The sequence below is a fragment of the Macaca fascicularis genome, chromosome 1 (genome assembly GCF_037993035.2).
Source record: "Macaca fascicularis isolate 582-1 chromosome 1, T2T-MFA8v1.1".
Classification (NCBI taxonomy): Eukaryota; Metazoa; Chordata; class Mammalia; order Primates; family Cercopithecidae; genus Macaca; species Macaca fascicularis.
The window spans coordinates 82,141,423-82,161,800 of record NC_088375.1 but is presented as its reverse complement, the minus strand read 5'-3'; the positions used below and the strand labels follow the sequence as shown (position 1 = coordinate 82,161,800).

Below are 20,378 nucleotides of genomic sequence, written 5' to 3'. Positions count from 1 at the left end.
TAATTCTTGTTTTAACATACATGTTCTATTAGCCAGGCATGGTGAAACATGTCTACAATCCAAGTGACTCAAGAGGCTGAGATCAGAAGATCACTTGAGATCAGGAGGTCAAAGGCTGCAGTCAGCCATGATCATACCACTGCACTTCATCCCGGGGAAGAGAGTGAGACCTTGCCTCAAAAAAATATAATATAATAAAATACATAAGTAAAATAAAATATGTGTTATATTTTAAAAGTATAAACTGAACTGTTTGGGTTTCTGGTTTAGCACGTACAGACCTAAACGTAGCAACTGTTCTTACAACAAGTAAAAACCCAAACAAACTGAAAAATCAAAAACTCTTCTTAGATCCATCAAAGAAGTGAAGTCATAGGGCAAACCCTTAATCTTCCTGTTTTCATTGTTGCACCTTGTTTTTCTTCTCTGTTATGTCTAGTCAGCACAATAAGGCAAGAAAAAAATATTTATGGACTGGAAATGAAGTAATCAATTTTGTCTACATAGACTGTATTATTAGCAAAGAGAGGACACAAGGTTAACACACAAAAATTAATTGCATTTCCATATACTAGCAATTGCCAGTTAAAAATCAAAACAGTGGGCTAGGCACGGTAGCTCATGCCTGTAATCTCAGCACTTTGGGAAGCCAAGGCAGGCAGATCACCTGAGGTCAGGAGTTTGAGACCAGCCTGGCCAACATGGTGAAAAGTATCTCTACTAAAAATACAAAAATTAGCCAGGCACGGTGGGGGGCACCTGTCATCCCAACTACTAGGGAGGTTGAGGCAGGAGAATCACTTGAACCCAGGAGGTAAAGGTTGCAGTGAGACCAGATCGCACCACCACACTCCAGCCTGGGTGACAGAATGAGACCCTGTCTCAAAAAAAAAAAAAAAAAAAAAAAAAAAAATCCAAACAGTACCACTTAAAATATCATAAAAATCTTGAAATACTTAGGAATAAATCTAGTAAGATATCTCCAGGATCTGTATGTGATAAATACAAGATACTGATGAAATAAAAGAAAACCTAAATAGGTCAGATGCAGTGGCTCATGCCTGTAATCCCAGCACTTTGGGAGGCCAAAGTGGGTAGATCACCTGAGCCCAGAGGTTCGAGACCAGCCTGGGAAACATGGTGAAACCCCATCTCTACAAAAAATGCAAAAATTAGCCAGCGTGTGGTGTGTCTGTAGTCTCATCTACTTGGGAGGCTGAGTTGGGTGGATCACTTGAGCCTGGCAGGTTGAGCTACAGTGAGCAATGACCACACTACTGCACTCCAGCCTGGGTGACAGAGCAAGACCCAGAAGAAAAAAAAAGAAAGAAAGAAAGAAGAAGGAAGGAAGGAAGGAAGGAAGGAAGGAAGGAAGGAAGGAAGGAAGGAAGGAAGGAAGGAAGGAAGGAAGGAGAAAGAGAGAAAACCTAAATAAATAAAAAAATCATGTTCATGGATTAGAAGACTCAATATTGTTCTTTTTTTTTTTTTTTTTTTTGAGACAGAGTCTCACTCTGTCGCCCAGGCTGGAGTGCAGTGGCCGGATCTCAGCTCACTGCAAGCTCCGACTCCCGGGTTCACGCCATTCTCCTGCCTCAGCCTCCTGAGTAGCTGGGACTACAGGCGCCCGCCACCTCGCCCGGCTAGCTTTTTGTATTTTTTTTTTAGTAGATGCGGGGTTTCACCGTGTTAGCCAGGATGGTCTTGATCTTGTGACCTCGTGATCCGCCCGTCTCGGCCTCCCAAAGTGCTGGGATTACAGGCTTGAGCCACCGCGCCCGGCCAGAAGACTCAATATTGTTAAAATGTCGATTCTTCCAAACAGATCTGTAGGTTCAATGCAATCCAATTAAAACAATATTAGCATGTTTGTAGAAATCTTAACTATATTCTAAAATTTATATGGAAAGACAAAGGAATTTCAATAGCCAAGACAATTTTGAAAAAGAGCAAAGTTGAAGGGCTCACACTACCTGATTTCAAGATGTACTAAAAGCTACCACGATCAAAACACTGTGATATTCATGAAAGGAGAGACAGATGCATAGATAAATAGAACAGAATTAAGAATGTAGAAATAGACCCACAAATATATGGTCAATTAATTTTTTTGATAAATATGCAAAGACAATTTAATGGAGAAACGATATTCTTTTCCAGTACAAACTGTTCTGGAACCACTAAACAGCCACATACAACAACAACAAAAACTTTGGCTGATACCTCTCACGTTATTCGCAAATTTAAAAATAGAATCATAGTATAAAGGAAAAAAATGTTAGTTTGGCACAATCTTGGCAACCCTATGTGCAGTAAAGCAGGAAAGCAATATCTTCAATCTTCTTACATAGAAATTCAATCAATATTGATTGAATATCTGTGTCAATAAACCTAATGAACACAGAATTTACCTTCCTTCCATCTAGTGCCAAACACAAATAAATGCCACACAAAATGCAACATTAAAAAATAAACACTAGGCCAGCATGGTGGTTCACACATGTTATCCCAGTACTTTGGGAGGCCAAGGCAGAAGGATCTTGAACTCACTTGAAGCCAAGAGTTCAAAACCAGCCTAGGTAAAACCCTCTCTCTATGAAAATAAAATTTAAAAAAAACTTAGCTGAGGGTGGGGGTACTTGCCTGTATTCCCAGTAACTTGGGAGGCTGAGTCGGGAGGATCACTTGAGCCCAGGAGTTTGAGGTTATAGTGAGCTGTGATCCCACCAGTCTACACCAGCCTGAGTGATATGAGCAAGATCCCAACTCAAAAACAAAAATAAAAATAATTTTTAAAATAAACACTAAACTTATTCATTAAAAGGTGGGATTACCCTAGTTTCATAAACCCAAATTAGAGGGATCAGTGAAGCAAAGCTGAAAAGCCCTTGAGGGAATTGTAACTACTTATGGGTTAACAATTGCCAGCTGGGACTTTATTGTCCAACTAGGGAACGGAGTCAAAGACTGAAACCTCATAAGCAAGAAAAATAGGGCATTGATTACAGGAGTCCTACGGATCAGTCCCATGTATAAGCAGGGTTTATGATTAATACATATAAAAAGCAAATGAACATTTCAAAAAAGCTTAACTTTGGGTAAAAAGACAAAATTCCCCAAAAGAGGCCAGGCACGGTGGCTTTGGGAGGCGGAAGTGGGTAGATCACCTGAGGTCAAGAGTTTGAGATCGGCCTGGCCACAGGCTGAAACCCCATCTCTACTAAAAATACCAAAAAAAAAAAATTAGACAGGTGTGGTAGTGGGTGCCTGTAATCCCATCTACTCGAGAGGCTGAGGCAGGAGAATCGCTTGACCCTGGGAGGCGGGGGTTGCAGTGAGCTGAGATAATGCCACTGCACTCCAGCCTGGGTGACAAGATCAAGACTCCATCTCAAAAAAAAGAAAAAAGAAAAAAAGAGGCTGGGCACGCTGGCTCACACCTGTAATCCCAGAACTTTCGGAGGCTGAGGTGGGCGGATCACCTGAGGTTGAGAGTTCGAGAACAGCCTGAGCAACATGGAGAAACCCCGTCTCTACTAAAAATACAAAATTAGCTGGGCGTGGTGGTGCATACCTGTAATCCCAGCTAATCAGGAGGCTGAGGCAGGAGAATCAATTGAACCGGGGAGGCAGAGGTTGTGGTGAGCCGAGCTCACACCATTGCACTCTAGGCTGGGCAACAAGAGTAAAACTCCGTCTCAAAAAAAAAGAAATTTCCCAAAAGAAATCAGAGTTCCAGATCAGGACCATGGTTACATATATGATTTGAATTCACATTTACACTACACACATGGGATTGGTGTCTAAAGTATAAAATTAACAACAACAAAAATATTCTTGAACAAGAGAAACATCACTGAATGCAAATTACCAATTGTGCATACAGAAAAACAATTCAGATATATAAGCTAATATAATATGAATAAATATGCACTTAAAAATACTAGAGAGTTGGGCACAGTGGTGTGTATCTGTAGTCCCAGCTACTTGGGAAGCTGAGACAGGAGAATCACTTAAGCCCAGGAGTTCGAGGCTATAGTACACTATAATCGTGTTTGTGAATAGCCACTATACTCTAACCTGGGCAACATAGTGAGACCCCATCTCTAAAAAAAAAGAAAATGTAGGGAAAAAACCTGGAAATTACCCAACAATTATGAACAAGCAAATAGATAAACAAATTGTGGCATAATCATAAAATAGAATAATACCCAGTAATAAAAACAATGAACTACTGATATACACAAAACATGGATATCTCAAAGACAATATATTGAGCAACAGAAGTCAAAAACAGATGAAGGGCCTGGGATCACGCCTGTAATTCCAGCACTTTGGGAGTCCAAGGTGGGAGGATCACTTGAGGCCAGCAGTTCGAGAGCAGCCTGGCCAACATGGTGACATCCCGTCTCTACTAAAAATACAATAATTAGCCAGACACAGTGACAGGCACCTGTAAACCCAGCTACTTGGGATGCTAATGCAAGAGAATCTCTTGAACCTGGGAGGCGGAGGTTGCAGAGAGCCGAGATTGCGTCACTGCATTCTGGCCTGGGCAACAGAGGGAGTCTCCATCCTCCTAACCACCCTCAAAAAAGAAACAGACCAAGGCAGTGGCTCAAGCCCATAATCCCAGCACTTTGGGAGGCTGAGGTGGCAGATCACATGAGCCAGGAGTTCGAAACCAGCCTGGGCAAGGCAAAATCCCATCTCTATAAAAAATACAGAAAAAAAAAAAAAGAAAAATTAGTCAGGCATGGTAGTGCACACCTGTAGTCCCAGTTACTTGGAAGGCTGAGGTGGGAGAATGCTGAGCCTGTCAGATCGAGGCTGCAGTGAGCTATGATCACGCCACTGCACTCCAGCCTGGGCAAAAGAGCAAGACTCCATCTCAAAAGCAAAACACAACCTTAAAATGTTCAGTTTTCAACAACAGAAAAATAGGCATGCAAAGAAACAAGAAAGTTTCTACACAACCAAGGACCTCAACAAATCCCAAGAAGGATAAGCTCAAAGAGATTCCTACTGAGACAAATCATGATCAAACTTTTTTTTGAGACAAGGTCTCATTCTGTCACCAAGCCTGGAGTGTGGTTGCATGAACATAGCTCATTGTAACCTCAAAATCCTAGGTTCAAGCAATCCTCCTGCCTTGGCCTCCCAAAGGGCTGAGAGTACAAGCATAAGCCATCACGCCAGGCCATTATCAAACTATTCAACGCTGAAGAAGGAATTCAGAAGGTAGCAAGAAAGAAGCAATTAATTATATACCAGTGATGCTCAATAAGATTAACAGCTGATTTTTCATCAGAAACCATGGAGGCCAGGTGGTACTGGAATAACATAAAGTGTAGAAAGAAGGGAAAACCTCTCTAAACCAAGAATTTTATGTCCAGCAAAATGATTCTTAAAAAGTGAAAGGAGGGCCAATCATGGTGGGTCATGCCTGTAATCCCAGAACTTTGGGACGCCAAGGCAGGCAGATCACTTGAGGTCAGGAGTTTGAGACCAGACTGGCCAACATGGTGAAACCCCATCTCTACTAAAAATACAAAAAATTAGTCGGGCATGGTGGTGGGCACTTGTAATCCCAGCTACTCAGGAGGCTGAGGCAGGAGAATCGCTTGAACCTGGGAGGCGAAGGTTGCAGTGAGCCAAGATCACGCCATTGCACTCCAGTCTGGGCAACAAGAGCGAAATCCCATCTCAAAAAAAAAAAAAATTAAAAGAAAAAGTGAAAGGAAAACATAAGATCTAAAACTATAAAACTTCTAGATGAAAAACATAGGGAAAAATCTTTATGTCATTGGATTTGGCAATAATTTTTTACATATGACACCAAAAGCATATGCAACAAAAAGAAAAAATAGACAAATGGGACTACATCAGACTTAAAACTTTCTGTGCATCAAAGGACATAACCAATAATGTGAAAAGGCAAGCTACAGAATGGGAGAAAATATTTGCAAATCATATATCTGATGAGATTAATATTCAAAATATAGAGAGAACTTCTCAGCCTGGGCAACAAAGTGAGAATCCATATCTACAGAAAATAAAATAATTAGCTGGGCATACTGGCACACACCTGTAGCCCCAGATTCTCAGAAGGGTGAAGCAGGAAAATTGCTTGAGCCTAGGAGTTCAAGGCTGCAGTGAGCTATGATCATGCCACTACACTGAAGTCTAGGTGATAGAGCAGGACCCTAGCTCTTAAAAAAAAAAAAAAAAAAAAAAAAAAAAAAAACTATAATAAAACAAATCACCTGGCTGGGCACAGTGGCTCACACTTGTAACACTTTGGGAGGTGGAAGCGGGAGGATAACTTGAGGCCAGGAGTTTGAGACTAGCCTGAGTAACATAGCAAGGCCTCATCTCCCACAACATATGCACGCACTCTTAACTTGATTTTAAAATGGTCAAAGACATGAAAACATTTTTCCCAAGAAGATACACAAATAGCCCACAAATATATGAAAAGATCCTCAATATCACTAATTATCAAAGAAAACAGAATGAGATATCACCTTGCACCCATTTGGTTGGCCATAATTTAAAACACACACACACTGCACACACACATAGAGATACACACAACCAAGAAATAACTTGTGTTGGTGAGGATGTGGAGAAATGGAAAGCCTTGTGCACTGTTGGTGGGAATGTAAAATGGTACAGGTGCTATGAAAAATAGTATGGTGGTTCCTCAAACAATTAAAAATAGAATTACCATAGGATCTAGCACCTATGGGATCTCACTTGTGAGTATATGTCCAAAAGAACTGAAAGCAGAATCTCAAAGAAATATTTGAACACACATGTTCATTGCACCATTATTCACAAGAGTAAAAAAAGGGAAACAGGCCAGGTGTGGTGGCTCACACCTGTAATCCCAGCACTTTGGGAGGCCAAGGCAGATGGATCAGGAGGTCAAAAGATTGAGACCATCCTGGCCAACATGGTGAAACCCCATCTCTACTAAAAATACAAAAAAATTAGCTGGGCATGGTGGTGTGCACCTGTAGTCCCAGCTACTCAAGAGGCTGAGGCAGGAGAATTCCTTGAACCCGGGAGGCGGAGGTTGCAGTGAGCCGAGATCAAGCCATTGCACTCCAGCCTGGTGACAGAGTAAGACTCTGTCTCAAAAAAAAGGAAAGAAAAGTGTCTATCCGTGGACAAATGTCCATAGATGGATGAATAGGTAAAGAAAATGTGCCACACACAAATGATGAAATATTATACAGCCTTTAAAAAGAAAACAACTCCTCTCTCATGCTATATCATAGATGAACCTTGAGGACATTATGCTAATTGAAATAAGCCAATCACAAAAGGACAAATGTTGTATGATTCCACTCATATGAATTATGTAAAGTACTCAAATTTATAGAAGCAGAAAGTAGAATGGTGGTTGCCAGAGTCTGGGGCAAGTGGGAAATAGGGAGTTATTGATCTATAGGTATAGAGTTTCAGTTTTGCAAGATAAAAAAAGTTCTGTAGATATGTTACTTACACAACAATGTGAATACAATTAACAGTACTGAACTGTACACTTAAAAATGGTTAACATAATAAATTTTATGTTATGTGTTTTTAACTATAATTTAAAATTTCTTTTTAAACAAAGGAAAAATACACATATTCCACAAACTGAGAGAGTTCTTTACTAGTAGTCCTGCTCTACACGAAAAGGTAGTACGTCAGGCTGAAATGAAAGGACACGGTCACTGCCACTGCACGAGCTGCAGGAGGAAGGTGCAAGCAGTACCAGCAGGAGCCGCTGCAGGAGCAGCAGTAGCGGCTATGGGTCCCCTGCGCCCTGCGTTCCAAAGGTAGCTAACTGCGCCACACCCAACCTTGCGCAGCCGGACAGGACCGCTCCCAGGCCTCGCGGGGAGGGAACCGGGAGGACGTGGAGCTGGGTCCAAGGCGGTGCCGCGCTCCACGGAGATGGCAGGAGCCAGGGACAAGCGGGAACCCCCAACCAAAGCCCACCGCCCTGGGGGTCTCTGCGATGGGGCAAGGCGGGGCTGACTGTCCGTGGGGGAGAAGCCGTTCGGGTACAGAGGGTTGGGCAGAGAGGGGCCCAGCGAGGAGCTGGGGCCCGCGCTCTGGGCTGTGAGGAGGTGCAGCCAGGGCTGCCAGCATACTCCATGCAACCGGTGGGAGCCCCGCCCTTACAGGCACAGGACCTGGGCGTCTCTGCAGTCTGCACCATGGAGAACCAGGGAAGACCCCCTTCTCCCCACAGGTTCGGGAGTGTCTGCTCCCGCTGCCTGGCTCTCCCCACCGCCTGGCTCTCCCCACTCCCGGCACTCGCTCCTATCTCAGAGTGAAATTGGAGCTGGGCCCGGGTGCTGTCACAGCCTGACCGGGTGTGCACATGCTCGGGCAGCCCTGACATGCCAGGCCCCTGTCACCTCAGCCCCCTCTGGACTGTGGGTGCCCATGAGCGTCAGGGGGAAGCCAAGAGGGAGCTGAGGGCAGCTCAGCACTGGCCTGCAGGTGTCCCTTGGTGCAAGCAGCCTGGGCGCCATGGACGGCAGCAGGAGGCAGACAGGCTCCTTGGGCAGAAAAGGGCAGGTAACTGGTGAGGCCCTACCTTCAGGCCAGGGAGGTCCTGAAGGCTGGGAGCCAAGCTGCCAATCCTGTGGACTGGAGTGGGAACTTGTGGTGCCCTTCCGGGGCCTTCCCATGGCTGCTTCTCCTCTGAGGCCGGTAAAAGCCTTGGGATCAGCTAGAGTTGAACAGACCACGGGACTACCAGCTGTAGAGAGGAGCTACCTTCTCTGCTGAGAGCAGAACACTTGGGATGACCAACTGTAGAGAGGAGCTACCCTCTCTGCTGGGAGATGAACACTTGTTGGGACGATCTACCTGCAGAGAGGAGCTACCCTCTCTGCTGTGAACTGAACACTCAAATGGACACCCTGGCTATGGAAAGGAGCTGCCCCTGTGAGTCTCCTCTGACCTATTATATGGCTTAATAAAGCTTGCTCATCCTCCATTTGTCTGAGTACCTCATTCTTCCTGGTCACAGGACACGAACTTGGGGCCCACCAAATGGTGAGGCTAAAAGAGCTGTAACACAAACAGGGCTGAAACATGCTCCTTGCTCACCATGTTGTGGGTGAAGAGAAGATCTGTGCCTCTTTGGGGAGTCCCAACCTGGGAGCTCCCCAGGTCAGGGCTGTGACTCCCTCTTTGGGGCCCTGTGGTTCCTGGCATCTCCAAGCTTCCAGGCACCTGGGTTTCCCAATGCCAGCTGTGGAAGCTGCTTGCCATGCGCCTTATCCATCTGCAACCTCGCAGAGAGTTGGAGCCCATGCTGGCACCTGAAGCTGCCTGCCCCTCTGCAGCAGCCAGGATGTCTGACTGTGCAGTGGCCAGATCCCAGAGTCAGCTCCACGCCTGACTCATTCACACACACCTCACTGCCCCATGCCTGACTTGTCCTTGGCAAGCCTGGGATCCAGACCGGTAGCATGAGCCCAGCACAGCCTTCCAGGTCCAGTGGGCAGAACGAGCCCAGTGGGCACAAGCAAAACTCAGGCAAAGGCGCCACCAGCCACAGAGGTTACCAGCCAGAAAAGCAACAAAGATCCTGTAACAAAAACCATATGAGGAAATAAAGAATTCTAGTAAAGGTAACTACCTAAGTAAATATTAACGTCAGTATAGGCCGGTTGCAGTGGCTCATGCCTGTAATCCCAGCACTTTGGGAGACTGGGGCAGGCGGATCACTTAAGGTCAGGAGCTCGTGACCAGCCTGGTCAACATAGTGAAACCTCATCTGTACTAAAAATATAAAAATTAGCCGGGCGTAGTAGCGGGTGCCTGTAATTCCAACTACTCGGGAGGCTGAGGCAGGAGAATTGCTTGAGCCTGGGAGGTGGAGGTTGCAGTGAGCCGAGATCGTGCCATTGCACTCTAGCCTGGGTGACAAGAGTGAGACTTCGTCTCAAAAAAAAAAAAAAAATTAATTAAAAATAAATAAATAAATAGGCCAGGTACAGTGGCTCACACCTGTAATCTCAGCACTTTGGGAGGCCGAGGCGGGCAGATCAGCTGAGGTCAGGAGTTCGAGATCAGCTTGGCTAACATGCTGAAAAACGTTTCTACTAAAAATACAAAAAATTAGCCGAGTATGGTGGCGTGTGCCTGTAATCCCAGCTACTTGGGAGGCTGAGGCAGGAGAAGTTCTTAAACCCGGGAGGCAGAGGTTGCAGTGAGCCGAGATTATGCCATTGCACTCCAGCTTGGGCGACAAGAGTGAAACGCCGTCTCAAAATAATAATAATAATAATAAATAAAGTCAGTATAAAATACATTTTTGGACTGGGTGGAGTGGCTCACACCTGTAACCCCAGCACTTTGGGAGGCTGAGGTGGGCGGATCACCTAAGGTCAGGAGTTAAGAGACCAGCCTGAGCAACACGGTGAAACCCCGGCTCTACTAAAAATCAAAATTAGCCAAGCATGGTGGCACATGCCTGAAATCCCAGCTACTCGGTAGGCTGAGGCAGAAGACTTGCTTGAACCTGGGAGGCAGAGGTTGTAATGAGCCGAGGTCATGCCATTGCATTCTAGCTGGGAAACAAGAGCAAAACTCCATCTTAAAACAAAAACAAAAACATATATATATATAAAATTTGGCTTATAACCTTCCCCTTTACATAGGCCGGGTTTGGTGGCTCATGCCTGTAATCCCAGGCATGAGCCTCCTTTGGGAGGCTGAGGCAGGTGGATCACAAGGTCAGGAATTCAAGACCAGCCTGGCCAATATGGTGAAACCCTGCCTCTACTAAAAAAATACAAAAATTAGCCGGGTGTTGTGGTGCACACCTGTAATCCTGGAACCCAGGAGGTGGAGGTTGCAGTGAGCTGAGATCGCGCCACAGCACTCCAGCCCAGGTCACAGAGCAAGATTGCATCTCAAATAAATAAATAAATAAATACAACTACATAAAACTGTAATTATAAATCTATGCTGATGGGCATAATGTATAAAGCTGAATATGTAACAATAACAATATGGGAGGGGAGATAAAGCTATATAACAGTAAGGTTTTTGTATACTATTGAAACTAAGTTGGTATTAATTCACCTAGATTGTTATAAATTAAGATGTTAATTTTACTTTCCAGGGCAATCATTAAGAAATTAACGGCCAGGCGCGGTGGCTCAAGCCTGTAATCCCAGCACTTTGGGAGGCCAAGACGGGCGGATCACGAGGTCAGGAGATCGAGACCATCCTGGCTAACATGGTGAAACCCCGTCTCTACTAAAAAATACAAAAAACTAGCTGGGCGAGGTGGCGGGCACCTGTAGTCCCAGCTACTTGGGAGGCTGAGGCAGGAGAATGGCGTGAACCCGGGAGGCGGAGCTTGCAGTGAGCTGAGATCTGGCCACTTCACTCCAGCCTGGGCAACAGAGCGAGACTCCATCTCAAAAAAACAAAAAAAAAAAAAAGAAAGAAAGAAATTAACTTTACAAAAATGTCAATCAAAATGATAATCATTTGATTGTGGCTGAGCAAGGTGGCTCACACCTGTAATCCTAACACTTTGGGAGGCCAAGGCAGGCCTGAGCAACACAGCAAAATCCCGTGACTACAAAAAATACAAAAAATTAGCTGGGTGTGGTGGTATGCATCTGTTAGTTCCAACTATGTGGCAGGCTGAGGTAGGAGGATCACTTGAGCCCAGGAGGTCAAGGCTGCAGTGAGCCGTGATTGGGCCACTGCACACCAGCCTGTGTGACACAGTGAGACCCTGTCTCAAAAAAAAAAAAAAAAAAAAGATATTACTTCACACCTACTAGAATGGCTGTAATTAAAAAACAAAAGAGAAATTAACTGTTGGGGAGGATATGGAGAAATCTGAACCTTGCTGGTACAAACGTACAATGTTGCAGCAGCTGGAGGGAACAGTTCAGTGATTCTTCAAAAAGTTAAAGACACTGAATTATATGACCCAGCAATTCTGTTAGCAGCATAATCAATTCAATCTGGTTCAACCTTTGTGTAACAAAGTTCTGAGTGGTTTCTCAGTGGACCCCCAGGTTGCAAGTTACATAACCTAAGCATGCCCAGATGAGCCAAATGTGCCCCATTGGACTTAGGAGCCAGGACGAATGAAAAAGTTCATCACGAGCAGAACCAAAGTGCTTGCATCAAGGAACGGGGACCAAATTCAGAAACAAGGAGTACCCTATTTTGTTGCAGTACAGACTTAAGAGCCAAGGACCCTCAGCATGACCCAATCAGATCATATCTCATTGCATTTTTCCTTTTTTTTTTTTTTTTTGATGGAGTCTTACTTTGTCTCCCAGGCTGGAGGGCAGTGGCGCAATCTCAGCTCATTGCAACCTCCACCTCCCAAGTTCAAGTGATTCTCCTGCCTCAGCCTCCCAAGCAGCTGGGACCACAGGTGTGCACCACCATGCCTGGCTAATTTTTGTATTTTTAGTAGAGATGAGGTTTCACCATGTTTGTTAGGTTGGTCTTGAACTCCTGACCTCAAGTGATCCACCCACCTGGGCCTCCCAAAGTGTTGAGATTATAGGCGTGAGCCACCACACCTGGCCTATCTCATTGCATTTTCCTATCTTCCTCATTGTAACTATCTGCCTATAAAACCTGTCCCCATTCTCCAGTTCAGGCAGACAGATTTGAGCATGGCAAGTCAACTTTGCAATAAAGGTTTCTATTTTCTCAAAAGCAAGTGCCATGGTATTGTTACTGGTGAAGGGTCTTGACTAGGTTGTCCAGGTCTTGACGAGTTGTCCACGTTCTTGGTGTGTTGAACAAAGAATTGAACGAAACGCACAAACAAAGCAACAAAAGAATGAAGCACAGTAATAAAAAGAATGAAGTACAATAAATACTTTCGATTTATTGAAGCGAAAGTACACGCCACAGAGGGGAGCTGGCTTGAGCAAGCAGCTCAAGAGCTCCTGGCTGCAAAATCTTCTGGAGTTTAAGTACCCTTTAGAAGTTTCCTATTGGTTACACCCTATGTAGATGAAGACTTGGCCCCTGACCAATTGGAAGCTGAAGTAAGTTACACTCTATGCAAATAAAGACTTGGCCTGCAACTAATCAGAGGCTGAAGTGAAGGCTCCCTGTCTCCACACCCTATTCTCCTGCCTCAGTATTGGCTTCTATGCCTATCAGGCAGTGAGCCCTTGCTCCATAACAATTCCACTTCTGGGTGTACTTTATACTCCACAGAACTGAAACTTAAAGTGGAAATAACCCAAATGTCTACCAGGTGATGAACTGATAACTAAAATGGGATATATCTATACCACAGAATATTACTCAGCAATGAAAAGGTATGAAGTATTAATACATGCTATAACATGGAGAATCCTTGGAAACATTATGCTAAGTGAAAGAAATCAGACACAAAAGGTCACATATTGTATAATTCCATTTATATGAAATATCCAAAATAGGCAAATCCATAGAAACAAAAAGTAGATTTGTGGTTTCCAGGGGCTGGGAAGAGGGGAAAATTGAAGTGATTGCTTAATAGTTACAGGGTTCCTTTCTGGGCTAATGAAAATGTTCTGGAACTATATAGTGGTAATGTCTGTATAACCCTGTAAACATATTAAAAGCCACTGAATTATATACTTTAAAATGAATAAAATGGTGAATTTTATGCTATGTAAATATACCTCAATTAGAAAAAAATTTGCCCAGCATGGTAGCTCAACACCTGTAATCCCAGCCCTCTTGGAGGCTGAGGCAGAAGGATTGCTTGAGGCCAGGGGTTCGAAACCAGCCTGGGTAACATAGCAAGACCCAGTTTAAAAAAAAATAAGATAGCCAGCACAGTGACACATGCCTGTAATCTTAACTACTCAGGAGGCTGAGGCAGGAGGGTCACTTGAGTTCAGGAGGCTGAAGCTACAGTGAGCTATGATCAGAACTGCACTCCAGCCTGGGCCACAAGAGTGAGACTTTGGTTTTTGTTTTGTTTTGTTTTGTTTTGTTTTGTTTTGTTTTTGAGGTGGAGTTTCACTCTTGTGGCCCAGGATGGAGTGCAATGGTGCAATCTCAGCTCACCACAACCTCCGCCTCCCGGGTTCAAGTGATTCTCCTGCCTCAGCCTCCTGCGTAGCTGGGATTACAGGCATGCACCACCACGCCCGGCTAATTTTTGCATTTTTAGTAGAGATGGGTTTTCTCCATGTTGGTCAAGCTGGTCTCAAACTCCTGACCTCAGGTGATCCACCCGCCTAGGCCTCCCAAAGTGCTGGGATTACAGGCATGAGCCACCGCACCTGGCCTGAGACCATCTTTTTTTTTTTTTTTTTTTTGAGACGGAGTCTCGCTTCGCACCCAGCCTGACACCATCTTTTAAAAATAAATAAATAAATGAATAAAATAACTGAGTTACACACTTAAAATGGATCCTTTTTATTATAGGTAAATTATACCTCAATAGTGTTTTTTAAAAAATGTTAATGATACCAGGTTCTTATTCAGGAATGTTTTGGCTCTTTTCTGTCATTTTCTCTTCTGCATCAATCTTAGACTCAACTTTTAAAATTCCTCCAAATGCCTGTACTTGTTCAAATTAATGTTGGTTTTAAATGACAAAAAACCTGAAATAATGGTGGTTTAAACAACAAAGAAGCTTATTTTTCTCTGTTTCTGTTCCTGGAACAGGTCAACTTCTTTTCTGCTTAAAGTCTTGGCACACGATGCTCTCTTTACCTGAAACTCTTCCCACTCTCCTTGTACAATTGGCTCCTCCTATACTTAAAGTCCTTACCTGTCACGTTCTTAGAAAGACCTCCCTTGACCAGGGACTGAGGTGGTCTCCCTTTTTTATTTTCTTCTTTTTTTTCCATGTCAGACAGGTCATGTGCATGGAACAATGTTTGAGGGTAGCACATCTCACCCCTGTGCATGAACACGCATTCTTCACACTTAGGAACTACAAAAGAATTTCTTTGTTATTTTCTTCCCTTTTTTTGAGACAGTTTTGCTCTCGTTGCCCAGGCTCAAGTGCAGTGGCACAATCTCGGCTCACTGCAATCTCCGCCTCCCGGGTTCAAGCAATTCTCCTGCCTCAAACTCCGGAGTAGCTGGGATTACAGGCATGCGCCAGCACCCTTGGCTAATATTGTATTTTTAGTAGAGATGGGGGTTTCTCCATGTTGGTCAGGCTGGTCTCAAAGTCCCAACCTCAGGTGATTCGCCCGCCTCGGCCTCCCAAAGTGCTGGCATTACAGGTATGAGCCACCGCACCTGGCCTTGTTATTTTCTATCACAGTACTCTGATTATTTACTTCACAATTTTCATTCATTTACCTAACAATTATTTACTAAAAACGTTCTGTATGAAAGATTCAGGCCGGGAGCAATGACTCATGCCTGTAATCCCAGCAATTTGGGAGGTGGAGGTGGGTGGATCACCCATCTCTACTAAAAACACAAAAAAATTAGCCAGGCATGGTGGTGCATGCCTGTAATTCCAGCTACTTGGGAGGCTGAGGTAGGAGAATTGCTTGAATTGCTTGAAACCTGGGAGAATATTATTTTCATCCTATTCAAGATTAGGGACATAAATGAGGCAATCACCTCAAAGAATGATAAACCTGATTAGAAAACGGAATTGTTAGCCATTACCAAATAAAATAAATCAAATATATTTTTTTAATCTCAAAAAGCTCAAGGCCGGGCACAGTGGTCCATGCCTGTAATCCCAGCAGTTTGGGAGGCTGAAGCGGGTGGATCACTTGAGGTCAGGAGTTTGAGACCAGCCTGGCCAAGGTGATGAAACTCCACCTCTACCAAAAAATACAAAAGTTAGTTGGGTGTGGTGGCATGCACCTGTAGTCCCAGCTACTCAGGAGGTTGGGGTGGGAGAATCACTTAAACCAGGGAAGCGGCCAGGCGCAGTGGCTCACGCCTGTAATCCCAGCACTTTGGGAGGCCAAGGAGGGTGGATCATGAGGTCAGGAGTTCAAGACCAGCCTGGCCAAGATGCTGAAACCCCATCTCTACTAAAAATACAAAAAAATTAGCTGGGTGTGATGGTGGGCACCTGCAATCCCAGCTACTCGGGAGGCTGAAGCAGAGAATTGCTTGAACGTGGGAGGTGGAGGTTGCAGTGAGCTGAGATCGTGCCACTGTACTCCAGCCTGGGCGACAGAGCAAGACTATGTCTCAAAAAAACAAAACAAAAACAAAAACAAAAATCAGGGAAGCAGAGGTTGCAGTGAGCTGAAATCATGCCACTGCACCCTAGTTTGGGCGACAGAGTGGGATGCTCTGTATTAGTCCATTTTCACACTGCTGATAAAGACACACCCGAGACTGGGTAATTTATAAAGAAAAAGAGGCTTAATGGACTCATAGTTCCTCGTGGCTGGGGAGGCCTCACAATCATGGTGGAAGATTAAAGGCACGTCTTACATGGTGGCAGATGAGACAGAATTAGAGCTAAGCGAAAGGGGAAACACCTTATAAAACCATCAGATCTCATGAGACTTACTACCACGAGAACAGTATGGGGAAACCGCCCCTATGATTCATTTACCTGCCACTGGGTCCTTCCCACAATTCATAAGAATTACAGAAGCTACAATTTAAGATGAGATTTGAGTGGCGATACAGCCAAACCATATAACCCTGTCTCAAAAAAGAACAGAACAGAACAGAACAGAACTCAGTCTCCAGCTCCCAGCAAGCAGGCAGGCCTCATTTCTGCATCTCAGTAAGGATCCTCTGACATGCAAACTTCATATTTTTCTCCATGTTCCTACTACACATAGAGTGGTCCTACATTGTCCAAACTGGAACGTTTTAGAGAGATAACAGGAAGACACTGAACATGTGAATGAAAAATGGCCAGACCATATGCAAAAATAGAACTCTGACTCACAATCTGCAACAACCAGACCAGAAAACCAATCTATCATCTACAAATCAGACATGTAGGAAGTTAGATCACTGTCACTAGGAAACAATCCAGGAACCCAGCAACAACCCCTGTAACAAATGGCCCCAGATGGCAAGAACTTTATTAAAAAATGATAGCTTTTTAAATTTTTGGACCTGCTGTCAACATAGGGCCAAAAGAAAACCAACTGTGCATCCCAACCAAACACATAGGATGCTCTGCTAGTTCTAGTTACCCCACCTATAGCTTCCCTATGACAACAGTCTTCAGTTAGGGCACACCTGAAGCCTTCCCCTATTCCCCACTGTAAAGTTTTCCCACTTCTCTGTTTTTGAGGCTCTGACAAAACGCAAGTGATGGTGGCTGACTCCCTTGTTATAGCAAACTCTGAACAAATAGTCTTCACCTCTTCTCATGTAGTCTTCAAATAGTCTTCATGTATTTCCACAAAGGGGATACTAGTAATAATTTTGCTGAATCAACAGGCAAAAATCAGGACTGTCCTGAGCAAATCTGGACATAAATCACCCTAGTTATGAAGCACAATTAGACCAGAAGCTGTTTGCTAGTGAAATACTGTATGAGGTTTAGGAGAATGAAAGTGTGAAAGACAAAAGATAAAATATGCCACCACCACTAGGTGGGGTTACACCACCACTGAAGAATGGAGGATGTTTCAATTAAAAAGGGAAGTGCTTGAAGTGTATATGCTCTTAGGTTACTGTTCAGTAATCTTTTTGGTTTTGATGCATGATACTGTAAATCCAAACATTGGAATCAATGTAAAATGGTCTTCAGGGCAATAATTGATGAGCTAATTCCAATGGGAAATGTTTGAGCATATTATCATCTAGTATTAATTCACTTTCAATTATTGCCTTCTGCACCTGAAGCAGTAATGAGATGAACAACACATTCCCTGCCTTTAAGAAGGTGGCTGGGTGCCGTGGCTCACGCCTGTAATCCCAGCACTTTGAGAGGCCGAGGCAGGCGAATCACAAGGTCAGGAGTTCGAGACCAGCTTGGCCAATATGGTGAAACCCCGTCTTTACTAAAAATACAAAAATTAGCTGGGCATGGTGGCGTGCACCTGGAGTCCCAGCTACTTGGGAGGCTGAGGCAGAAGAACCGCTTGAACCTGGGAGGCCGAGGTTACAGTGAGGCAAGATTATACCACTGCACTCTAGTCTGGCGACAGAGTGAGACACCACCTCAAAAAAAAAAAAGGAATAAGAAGGCAGCATTCTAGAGTACTTCAAGTTTACATACGAAGGGCTGGTTACATAAGTTGTAAGACCCAGTACAAAATGAAAATAAGGGACAGCTTTTTCAGAAAGTATTTCAAGATGGCAACAGTAGAGCATTAAACCACCTGTGGGGCCCTTCTGAGGACAGGGCCACGTGACTGCACAGGTCACATACCCATGAAATCAACCCTAAGTGTAGGATAGTATTCTATGACAAATTATAGACGAATAAACTATGTTGCCTAGTACACGTTGTGATGCTACTAGGCCTTTCAATGTGGTTATTTGTTTGTTTATTTGAGATGGAGTTTTGCTCTTGTTGCCCAGGCTGGAGTGCAATGGCATGATCTCAGCTCGCTGCAGCCTCTGCCTCCCAGGTTCAAGTGATTCTCCTGCCTCAGCCTCACAAGTAGCTAGAATTACAGGCATGTGCCACCACGCCCAGATAATTTTGTATTTTTCAGTAGAGACAGGGGTTCACCACATTGGTCAGGCTGGTCTTGAACTCCTGACCTCAGGTGATCCACCTGCCTCTGCCTCCCAAAGTGCTCGGATTATAGGCATAAGCCACCATGCCCGGCCTCAGTGTGTTTTCATTCTATGTTGGACATTTGGCATGCAAAGAATTACATTTCATTTTAAAAATTACTAAGCATTGACTAAATTTGTACTATATGCTGTAGAGAATCTTTCCTAACATTTAATGTAATCAAGCATATAAATAACTAATCTAACTTTTAAAATGTTATAAAAAGTTACAGTTATAATTCTTCCACTTTTCCCCACAAGCCTAAAGCGCAGAGCAGAGACTGAAACTGGTAGGCACTCAATATACACTTGTCAAATGAATGCAAGGAGGCTGGAAAGTCCCATATCAAGGAGTTGTTATTTGGTGAGGGCCTTCTTACTGTGTCATCCCATGGCAAAAGGCAGAATGGCAAAAGAGCCAAATTTTACTCACCTTAAAAGTGAAGGAAAGGCCAGGTGCAGTGGCTCATACCTGTAATTCCAGCACTTTAGGAGGCCAAGGCAGGTGGATCACCTGAGGTCAGGAGTTTGAGATCAGCCTGGCCAACATGGCAAAATGCCATTTCTACTAAAAATACAAAAAATTAGCCGGGCATGGTGGCACATACCTGTAGTCCCAACTACTCAGGAGGCTGAGGTGTTAGAATCTCTTGAATCCAGGAGGTGAAGGTTGCAGTGAGCCAAGATTGTGCCACTGCACTCCAGCCTGGGCAACAGAGCAAGACTCCTTCTAAAAAAAAAAAGAAGAAAAGAAGGAAATTCTAACACATGCTATATGAGGGCATTAAGCTAAGAAACAAGCCACTCACAAAAGTCAAATATGGGAAGATTCCACTTATATGAGGAAGTTAGTGTAGTCAAAATCATGAAGACAGTAAGTAGAATGGCAGTTGCCAGGGGCTGGGGGGAGGGAGGAATGGGAAGTTATTTTTTAATTAGTATAGAGTTTCAGTTTTACAAGATGAAAAGAGTTCTGGAGCTAGATGGCAGTGATGCTTGCATATTATGAATGTATTAATATCACTAAACTGCACACTTTAAAATGTTTAAGATTGTAAATGTTCTTATATTTTACCACAACTAAAAAAAATAAAAATAAAACAGTACATATAGTGAAGAAGAAATGAAGTTGCAACCAAAGGGACCAATATTTTGGGTGAGAAATCTAATACTTAATTCAGTGCTAATTTTTACATTTTTAGTAGAGACAAGGTTTCACCATCTTGGCCAGGCTGGTCGTGAACTCCTGACCTCAAGTGATCTGCCCGCCTTGGCCTCCCAAAGTGCTGTGATTACAGGTGAGAGCCACCTCGCCCGGCCTCACACCCTTGTGTGTGATTCTCTTAATTCCATTTTCTCTCTTCCCCTCTGCCCCTTAATATACTGCACTTCACCTTGTCATGAGCCAAGTAGGACCTGAAATAAGAATACTCAAAACACGGAAGAAATAAACAAGAAGACAGAAACTAAAGCCCATATATATATATATATATATATATATATATATATATATATATATATTTTTTTTTTTTTTTTTTTTAGTGCTTGGTAACTATCCCTTTGTGTCTCCCTAAGTGCAGGATAAACTTCTTGGGACAAATACAAATGTTTGATAAAATCTGGGCCAAGGAGTCTTGCACTGGATATATTCAACAAATTACCTGCCGATGATAACAGCG

General features: G+C 43.8%; 1 protein-coding gene and 1 non-coding gene across 3 annotated transcripts in view; both read right to left on the bottom strand.

The window, feature by feature from the left end:
* Window positions 1-20,378, bottom strand: part of CNIH4 (cornichon family member 4) — a 56,892-nt gene that overhangs the window by 36,190 nt on the left and 324 nt on the right. For both annotated transcript variants that reach the window (XM_065542528.2, XM_065542533.2), the window contains exon 2: window positions 19,308-19,429. The gene's annotated coding sequence lies outside the window, so the exon portion shown is untranslated. The remainder of the gene's footprint in view (window positions 1-19,307; window positions 19,430-20,378) is intronic.
* LOC123571228 (small nucleolar RNA U13) lies at window positions 14,867-14,965 on the bottom strand. The gene has a single exon (XR_006695416.2). It is a non-coding gene; the product is annotated as a small nucleolar RNA U13 (small nucleolar RNA).